The sequence below is a fragment of the Loxodonta africana genome, chromosome 5 (assembly GCF_030014295.1).
Source record: "Loxodonta africana isolate mLoxAfr1 chromosome 5, mLoxAfr1.hap2, whole genome shotgun sequence".
Taxonomy (NCBI): Eukaryota; Metazoa; Chordata; class Mammalia; order Proboscidea; family Elephantidae; genus Loxodonta; species Loxodonta africana.
This window is the reverse complement of record NC_087346.1, coordinates 144,394,524-144,405,148: the sequence shown is the minus strand read 5'-3', so window position 1 is coordinate 144,405,148 and position 10,625 is coordinate 144,394,524.

Genomic DNA, 10,625 nt, shown 5'->3' with positions numbered 1-10,625 from the left:
TACGCTACCAGGGTTTCCTCACATGCACATGAGGTGATTGAAAATACCATGGCTTGGGTCAGGTGCACCTTAGTCTGTAAAGTGACATCTTTTATTTTTAACACTTTAAAGAGGTCCTTTACAGCAGATTCGCCCAATGCAATAATATGTTGTTTGATTTCCTGACTACTGCTTCCAAGGGTAATGATTGTGGATCCAAGTAAAATGAAATCCTTGACAACTTCAATCTTTTCTCTGTTTATCATGACGTTCCTTATTGGTCCAGTTGTGAGGATTTTTGTTTTCTTTATGTTGAGGTGTAACCCATATTGATGGCTGTAGTCTTTGGTCTTCATTAGTAAGTGCTTCAAGTCCTCTTCACTTTCACCAGGCAAGATTGTGTCATCTGTGTATCGCAGGTTGTCGATGAGTCTTCCTCCAATCCTGATGCCCTGTTCTTCTTCATATAGTCCAGCTTCTCAGATTACTTGTTCAGCATACAGATTGAATAAGCACAGTAAAAAGATACATCCCTGAGGCACACGATTCCTGGTTTTAAACCACCAGTGTCTCCTTGTTCTGTTTGAATGATGGCCTCTTGGTCTATGTACAAATTATGGATTAGCACAATTATGTGTTCTGGAATTCCCCTGCTTTGTAATGTTATCCATACTTTGTTATGATCCACACAGTCAAATGGGTTTGCATAGTCCACAAAACATAGGTAAACATCTTTCTGGTATTCTCTGCTTTCAGCCAAGATCCATCTTACATCAGCAATTATATCCCTTGTTTCACATTCTTATCTGAATTCGGCTTGATGTTCTGGCAGTTCCCTGTTGACATACTGCTGCAACCGTTTTTGAATTATCTTCAGCAAAATTTTACTTGCGTGTGATATTCGTGATATTGTTTGATAGCCGTCACATTCTGTTGGATGACAGATTGAAGAGGAATGACATCCCATTCATTGTCAAAAACAGCATTTCAAGATCTATGCTGAAGTACAATGCTGTCAGTGATTAATATCCATACACCTACAAGGAAGATGAGTTAATACAACTATTATTCAACCACTAATGTCAAAGATGAAGAAACTGAAGATTTTTACCAACTTCTGCAGTCTGAAATTGATCAAACATGCAATTAAGATGCATTGATAATGGGAATGGGAAAGTTGGAAACAAAGAGGAAGGATCAGTAGTTAGAAAATTTGGCCTTGGTGATAGAAACGACACTGGAGATCACACGATAGAATTCTGAAAGACGAATGACGTATTCTTCTTTTCAACAATGTAAAAGGCAACCATACATGGGAACCTCCCCAGACGGAATACACAGGAATCAAATCAACTACATCTGTGGAAAGAGATGATGGAGAAGGTCAATATCACAAGTCAGAACAAGGCCAGGAGCCAACTGTGGAGCAGACCATAAATTGCTCATTTACAACTTCAAGTTGAAGTTGAAGAAAATTAAAACAAGTCCACGAGAGGAAACATTCTAGCTCAATTGGCATAGCATATTTTTTAAAGAAAATGTTCTACATTCTACTTTGGTGAGTAGAGTCTGGGGTCTTAAAAGCCTGTGAGCGGCCATCTAGGATATTCCACTGGTCTCACCGGAGCAAGGGTGAAAAAAACTAAAGATACAAGGAAAAGATTAGTCCAAAGGACTAATGGAACATATCTACCATGGCCTCCACCAAACTGAGTCCAGTACAACTAGATGGTGCCCGGCTACTACCACTGGCTGCTCTGACAGGGCTCACAATAGAGGATCCTGTATACAGCTGGAGAAAAATGTAAAACAAAATTCTAACTCCAAAAGAAAGACCAGACTTGCTGGCCTGACAAAGACTGGAGAAACCCTGAGAGTATGGCCCCTGGACACCCTTTCAGCTCCGTAATGAAGTCATTCATGAGATTCAGACTTCAGGCAAAGATTGGACAGGCTCATAAAACAAAACGAGACTTAAGGGGCATACCAGCCCAGGAGCAAGGACTAGAAGGCAGGAGGGGACAGGAAAGCTGGTAATAGGGAACCCAAGGTTGGGAAGGGAGAGTGTTGACATGTCATGGAGTTGTTAATCAATGTCACAAAACAATATGTGTATTAACTGTTTAATGAGAAACTAGTTTGTTCTGTAAACCTTTATCTAAAGTAAATAAATAAATAAATAAAAAACAAGTCCACGAGAGCCAAAGTACAACCCTGAGTATATCTCCCCTGAATTTAGAGACAATCTCAAGAATAGATTTGATGCATTGCACACTAATGACTGAATTCCAGACAAATTGTTGGGTGACATCAAGGACCTCATACATGAAGAAAGTAAGAGGTCATTAAAAAGACAGGAAAGAAAGAAAAGACCAAAATGGATGTCAGAAGAGACTCTGAAACTTGCTCTTAAATAGAGTAGTTAAAGCAAAGGGAAGAAATGATAAGGAAATAAAGTTGAACAGCAGATTTCAAAAGGCAGCTTAAGAAGACAAAGTAAAGTATTATGACAAAACATGTGAAGACCTGGAGTTAGACAATCAAAAGGGAAGAATATGCTGGACATGTCTCAAGCTGAAAGAACTAGAGAAAGTTCAAGCCTCAAGTTGTAATATTGAAGGATTCTATGGGCAAAAAATTGGAAGACACAGGAAGCTTTAAAAGAAGATGGAAGGAACACACAGAGTCGTTATACCAAAAAGAACTGGCTGCTGTTCAACCATTTCAGTAGGTAGCACATGATCAGGAACCTATGATAGTGAGGGAAGAGGTCCAAGGTGCACTTTGGCGAAAAACAAGGCTCCAGGAATTGACGGAATACCAGTTGAGCTGTTTCAACCAACAGATGCAGCGCTGGAAGTACTCATTCATCTATGCCAAGAAATTTGGAAGAGAGCTACCTGGCCAACCAATTTGAAGAGATCCATATTTTTGCCCCTTCCAAAGAAAGGTGACCCAACAGAATGTGGAAATTATCGAACAGTATCATAAATATCACACTCAGGTAAAATTTTGCTGAATTAAAAAATGGCAGTAATGTGCCAGGTACTAAAGGTCTGTACATTCTTTCATTCACTCATTCATTTATTCATTCAACAAATATTAATTGAGCACCAACTATATGTCAATGGCTATGTCAACTGGACTCTTTGCAGCTTTACTTAAATAAAGAGGATAAAAGAATTTGAACAACAGTTTTTCCTGAGCCTTGTGAAATTGCGTGGATAAATAAATTTCGCAGTTGGTGCTACTCATGACAAGTACAAAGTTCTATTTGCTGCTTTAATGTCAACATAACTTTTTATGGGTTTCTTCACCTTGTCTATTCTGAGACTTAGGAAGCTCCGAGACATAGGGGTTAAAGTGCAGACCCTAGAGTTCTACAGGCTAGGATCCAAATTCCTGCTCTGTGACTTTTACAACTCTGTCTCACTAATTTACAGTGAAGCCCCTATGCGAGCTGGAACTTGATGAGACTGCATTGTTTTTCCTGGTCTTACAAGTTTTCTACCTTTGACAGGGTACAGGCACCACTTTTCTGTCGCTCTCTATTTCATGGAAAATATTTGAGTTTTCCTCCTCTGATGGGTTTCCACTTTACGTAGGTTCTGGCTTTCAGTTTTTACGGTGTTAAGGTTGGAGTAGATTTGTAGCACATGACAGCATGTCCAAATCAACAGTGACTGAAATACACCAGTATATGTTCTCACATTAAAGAATGCAGGGGTTGATGTCAAGGACATATATGGCAAGTCCATGAAGCTTCTTCAGCAATCTCTTCCACCATCCCTACAGTGTGGCTTTGTCTTCATAGCCCAAGATGGCTCTGAAGACATCCATGTTCCGGGTAGCTAAATGACGAAAAAAGGTCCCTCATGGCACAGTGTTTAAGCGCTTGGCTGCTATCTGAAAGATCAGCAGTTCAAACCCACTGTCCACTCTGCTGGAGAAAGATGTTGCCAAAAGATTCAGCTGGAAACTCTATGGGGCAGTTCTACTCTGCCCTATAGGGTCACTACGAGTCAGAATTGACTTGACGGGACAGGTCAGATGACAAAAAGGCCTGAAGGCCTGAAATGTTGGTTTTTGACTCTTCCTGGCAGTAAGGTGCCAGTTATTAAATGTACATACATTCTTTCATTTATTCATTCATTCAGCAAATATTAATTGAGCACCTATTATATGTCAACAGCTACGTCAACTGGCCTCTTTGCTTTTCCTCAAATATGCCAGCATGTCCCTGCCTCAAGGCCTTTGCACTGGCTATTTTCTTCTTCCCGGTATCTACACAGTTCACTCACTCTCCTTCAAAGCTTTGTTATCACTTTCTTAATGAGGCCTACTTTTACCTCCCTATTGAATACTGCAACACGCTTCCCCTCACTCATTACTCCCAATCCCCGTGCCCTGCTTTGCATTTTCTTTTTTCTGTGGCCCTTATCACCTTCTATCATGCTATATAATTTAGTTATGTATTATATTTATTGTTTTTTCCCTTCACTAGAATAAGAGACTTCATCTTTTTCTCTGGAAACCCTGGTGGCATAGTAGTTAAGTGCTATGGCTGCTAACCAAAAGGTCAGCAGTTTTAATCCACCAGGCACTCCTTGGAAACTCTATGGGGCAGTTCTACTCTGTCCAGTAGGGTAGCTATGTGTTGGAATCGATTTGATGGCAATGGGTTTGGTTTGGTTTTTGTCTCTGATGTATCCCAAGTGCCTGATACTTACCGGTTGTTCAATAAATATTTTTACAAATGAATGAATGGATGAAGAAGCGTCATATGTTGGGAGTTGCACACATCACTTCCATTCTTCTCCCATTAGCTGAAACCTAGTCAGAGAACCACCCTGTCTGTAAAAAAGGCTGGACAATATTGTTTTCAGCTGGATGGCTATACGCCCAGCTAAAGTTCCACTATTAGAGAAAAAGGGCAGAGCAATATTGGGGGGACAACTCAGACTCTGCTACAACATGGAAGTTACCTCTATCATGATGAAATAGTTGTTGATTCTCTTGGAATCCAGATTTCTGGGTTCATGGAATTGGGGTGACCCACCCAAGCCATCTACCCTTAAGTGTCTTTTTGAACCTTGTAGGAATTGGTTCCCTGGAGTGGAGTCAGGTCAAACAATAGCTTTGTAAACAGCTCAGGAGAGAGCGTTTTCCCTCAGGCACTGGGTTCTTTTGGAAAATTATCTGTATGCAGAAAGCTAGAAGCAGCAGAACTCCAAGGTCTGACTAGAGGCTGTTTTAGGAAGTATGGTATATCCTCGGTGACCTGTAACCTGCACTGTGGTTTAATGCTATCTCTTGAGAAATTAACATAACAATGATGTATGTAACCCACTTTCATTGTCCCCGCTTCCGAGCACCTTCCCAAAACGTTTGAGTAAAGTTGCCCGATTCAAATCATATCTACTCACAATAAATATATTCTGTTACACAGTGCCGTATCTCAGGAACTGCACTAGCTCTGGGCACGTGGCACCACTGAGCAGTTTCTATTAACCTGGTACGGCCTGACATCCTTCCTCAAGCATGGTAATGTGTTAATTAAAAGATTAACTAGCTTGATTTGTATTTTTAAGCTGCTTTTTATTACCGTAAAGTTATCTAAAAAAAGGGTGTCAGATGGCTGGACAGGGGTGCAATTTCAGGGCTTGCCACAGGCTCCATTTTCCGTAGATACACCACTGGCCGTACTGAGTTAATTAGAAACTGCTCTGTGACGCCACACACCCAGGGTTGGTGCAATACCTGCCATACCCTAGTTACCTCTGCTGTTACACAAATTTTTGGGTATTTCTCTAAGCAATTGAGGTTTTTTGACAATTCTCAGTGATTGTGAGTGACTAACATTATCCAGTTATGATTTTAGGGAAAAAATTACAAAATGAAACATGCCCAAAATGTTAAAATAAGCTATGGTTAGTGCATGTAGTAACTCCCTTAACTTGAACATATGAAAAAAGAAATATACAATTTTTATTATTAGAAAATGTTTCTACCATCCCCCTGAAAATAAACACAGATATTTAAAACATTATAGCTAGAAGCAGTGTCAAATTATTATCCTGTCCAGGGTGTTACCAACCACCAATCTGACGCAAAGGGTCCTTGTCTTTTCCCGAGTAAGAATACAAACGAAAAGACAAACTTCATCTTCAGCAAGCTTTTTTTGCTTGAGTCAAGCAAAAGGAGTCAGCGGGGGACTAAGCCTTTCCAAAAGACTGACTTGAAAAGGGAAGCAAGGCTAGGGCTCATATGGGTTTGGTGGAGACAACAGAGTAATGAATATTTAGTGGGCATCTTTCAAGGGGTGGGTACTTCTCAGAATGGCAGTGCATGCTAATTAGGTTGCATGGCATCTGGAATCCAAGACGGAACCCGCTGATATTCAAGATGGAGTCCTCTTGGCAGCCCCTGGCATCACTTATTATGGGATATAGCGCAAGCGCACTGATCTTTGGCACTACGTTGCCATCTTCAGAGGGCTAAGGAAGGTTAAACAGCAGTTACACTTTTTTCTTCTGCACATGTGGAGCCTGTAAAGGGGGGACTAGAAAGACACTAAGAAAAAGGAAATAGTAATTTACAAGTTTATCTCATGTTGACAGGGTGTGGTTCCTGTTTATCCAGCTTCTAGATGGTAATCTTTTAACAGCTCTTTTGTTCCACCAGCACAGTTAACCCTATCTGTCTTAAAGTGTGACCCAGAAAGTGCTAAATGACTGTTACTCGCCAATCTTTGTATGATTAGGTTTCTTCTTGCCTCTCTGACTAACTCTCTACCTTACTTTTTTCTCTGATTCTTTTGTCTTCTTCTAGAGGGTGTCTTCCACAGGCTCTCTTCTTTCCCTTTGCTCATCTTGCCCTATGATGGCTCCTTTAGAGAAAACATCAAGTCCTGGCTATTGAGCAGGGGAATCCAGGTTTCTTGATTCGTGGAGGTTGAAAATGACCCAAACTATCCCCCTGAGATAATCTTTGTACCTTAAACCTTGAGAAAATTGGTTTCCTAAAAGTCATCTTTAAGTCAAACAATAATCTACCTTAATTAGTAAAGGACGTTTGCCTTGGGCATTGTGCTATTTTAAAGAATTATCTATGTGTAGTCAGTTTTGACAAATAACAATGCCAAAGATCAGACTAGAAGCTATGTTTTAAGGTAAATTAGTAATAATCTGAATTCTTCTTCAGAAAATGTTGCATGTCCACAAGTTATTCCATGAGTTGTGGAAGGACATCATACATGAAGAAAGCAAGAGGTCATTAAAAACATGGGAAAGAAAGAAAAGACCAAAATGGATGTCAGAAGAGACTCTGAAACTTGCCTCGAAAGTTAAGCAGCTAAAGCAAAAGGAAGATGAAGTCAAAGAGCTGAACAAAAGATTTCAAAGGGGGGCTCAAGAAGACAAAGTAAAGTATTATAATGTGCAAAGAGCTGGAGATAGAAAACCAAAACACGCTCGGCATTTCTCAAGCTGAAAGAACTGAAAATAAATTTCAAGCCTCAAGTTGCAACAGTGAAGGAGTCTGTGGGGAAAATATTAAACAACGCAGGAAGCATCAAAAGAAGATGGAAAGAATACACAGAGTCACTATACCAAAAGGAATTGGTTGACATTCAACCATTTCAAGAAGTAGCACATGATCAGGAACCAATGGTACTGAAAGAAGAAGTCCAAGCTGCACTGAAGGCACTGGCGAAAGACAAGGCTCCAGGAGTTGATGAACACCAACTGAGATGTTTCAACAAATGGACGCAGCGCTGAAGTGCTCACTCGTCTATGCCAAGAAATTTGGAAGACAGCTACCTGGCCAACTAACTGGAAGAGATCCATATTTACGCCTATTCCCAAGAAAGGTGATCCAACTGTATGTTGAAATTATCAAACGATATCATTAATATCATACACAAGCAAAATTTTGCTAAAGGTCATTCAAAAGTGCCTACAGCAGTATATCGACAGGGAACTGCCAGAAATTCAGACTGGTTTCAGAAGTGGACGTGGAACCAGGGATATCATTGCTGATGTCAGATGGATCCTGGCTGAAAGCAGAGAATACCAGAAGGATGTTTACCTGTGTTTTATTGACTATGCAAAGGCATTCAACTCTGTAGATCATGACAAATTATGGATAACATTGTGAAGAATGGGAATTCCAGAATACTTAATTGTGCTCCTGAAGAACCTATACATAGATCAAGAGGCAGATGTTCAGACAGAACAAAGGGATACTGTGTGTGGCTCAAAGTCAGGAAAGGTGTGCATCAGGGTTGTATCCTTTCACCATACCTATTCACTCTGTATGCTCAGTAAATAAACCAAGAAGCCAGACTGACTATATGAAGAAGAATGGGGCATCAGGATTGGAGGAAGACTTATTAACAACCTGCATTATGCAGATGACACAACCTTGCTTGGTGAAAGTGGAGGGGATGTGAAGCATTTAACTGATGAAGATCAAAGATCACAGCCTTCAGTATGGATTACACCTCAACATAAAACAAACATACTCACAACTGGACCAATAAGTAACATCACGATTAACAGAGAAAAGACTGAGGTTGTCAAGGATTTCATTTTACTTGGATCCACAATCAACACCCACGGAAACAGCAGTCGAGAAATCAAAAGACAAATTGCATTGGGCAAATCTGCTGCAAAGGACCTCTTTAAAGTGTTGAAAAGCAAAGATGTCACCTTGAAGACTAAGGTGATAAACTTATAAAAAATAAAGTTAAAATCATTACTCTCATACAGATATAAAAATAAACATGCGTTAAAGATTTTATTTAACTCATAAGGGGACCAGATCAGGTAGACGGTATAACTGGTTCCAAAGAGAATTCTAAGAACAGACACATTTATAGACCAGGAACACTGAAATGAACATGCAAATGGAGACAAGACTGGTATCATGGATTGAACTGTGTCCTCCTCAAAATATCTGTTAACTTGGTTAGGCCATGATTCCCAGTATTGTGACTGTCCACTATTTTGTCATCTGATATGATTTTCCTATGCACTATAAATCCTGCCTCTATGATGTTAATGAGGCAGGACTCAAATCTACAAGATCAGGTTGTGTCTTAAATCAATCTCTTTTAAAATATAAAAAAGGGGACCTCATACCACCAAGAAAGTAGTGCCAGGAGCAGAGCGCATCCTCTGGACCTGGGGTTCCTGCATAGAGAAGCTCCTAGACCAAGGGAAGATTGATGACAAGGACCTTCCCCAAAAGCCAACACAGAGAGAGAGACTTGCCCTGGAACTGGCACCCTGAGTTCAGACTTCTTGCCACCTGAACTGTGAGAGAATACATTCCTCGTTATTAAAGCCAACCATTTGTGGTATTTCTGTTACAGTAAAAAAAAAAAAAAAAAACTAGATAACTAAGACAACCAGTTTTTCCACAGAGACGGGAGGGCTGGCTATTGAACTACTACTGGACAGGACAGAATTCGCATATCTACCTATAAAGCAAGACTCATTTTGCAGAAGGATATGCAGTTTACAGAGCTGTAAAAGAGCTTCCATAAAATTTGAATCAGATAATCCTGAGCCATCTCCAGGTAATGCTTAGTTTTCCACTGAAGTACAACTTCTCCCTAAGCTGCTCACATTCTTTCTCCACCCTTGTCTCTGCATCAGTCATACTAAAATATAGCTTTTACCTCCCCCAGCTTCTACAAAGAACATTGTTGACTCTGACTCCACACCAACAATAAACTTTTCTTCCTGCCTTTCAAGATACTCTTTAATTCAGCATCACTCTTTTTATACAACCACCTTTTATTCCAGGCAGGCGTGGTCCCTCCACCCCAACCCATGCCAACCCCTGCCCACACACTCCTCTGCTCTGTATCCCGAGGTTCCCATCTATCATCAACATCTCTTCCTTCCCACGGTGCTGGCTCAGTTGAAGCCTCTTTTGTGTTTGTATTTATTATTTAAAGGCTCAGGCGGCACCTGTCCTGTTCTTTAATTATCGAAGCTACATTCATTGACCTTGGTCATGCACTCATGCAAACATTTTATGAGCACCTTGTCTACATACCAGGCACAGCCTAGTCCATAGATCCAGGCACCGGACTTCTAGAGATGAGAGTCCTGGCTATCAAGAGGCCTGGGGGAATCAGACAATGAGCACAGAGGTGATTAAGGCTTCGACATTTACTTTGAGACAGGTTGCTTTGGGAGCACATAACCCAGACAGAAAAGGTTGCAAAGATTTCCTGGAAGAAGTGGTATCAGACTTGGTCAAGCAACAAAAGGGCAGAAGGAACCTGAACGTATACACATATAACTATAAAGTACTGTCTTTTTAAAAACTTTTATTCATTGATTTATTTTCTTTACAGTCATATCTTGCCTCTACTAAGTAGTAAAGTCCTTGAGTCCAGGGACACTGCTTTAAATTCTTTTATGCCCCGTGTAAACTTAGGGTTTGATGGATGGCTAAATCTTGCAGCCTAAAGTGGTCAATAGTGCTGTTTGTTAAGAACAAAGGTTATTTGGGTGGCTGTGAAATCTATTTCTCCCTTATCTTGTTGTTGTTATGTGCACTGGAGTTGATTTGGACTCACAGCCTAGTCGTGCTATACGACAGAGTAGAACTGCCCCCATAGCGTTTTC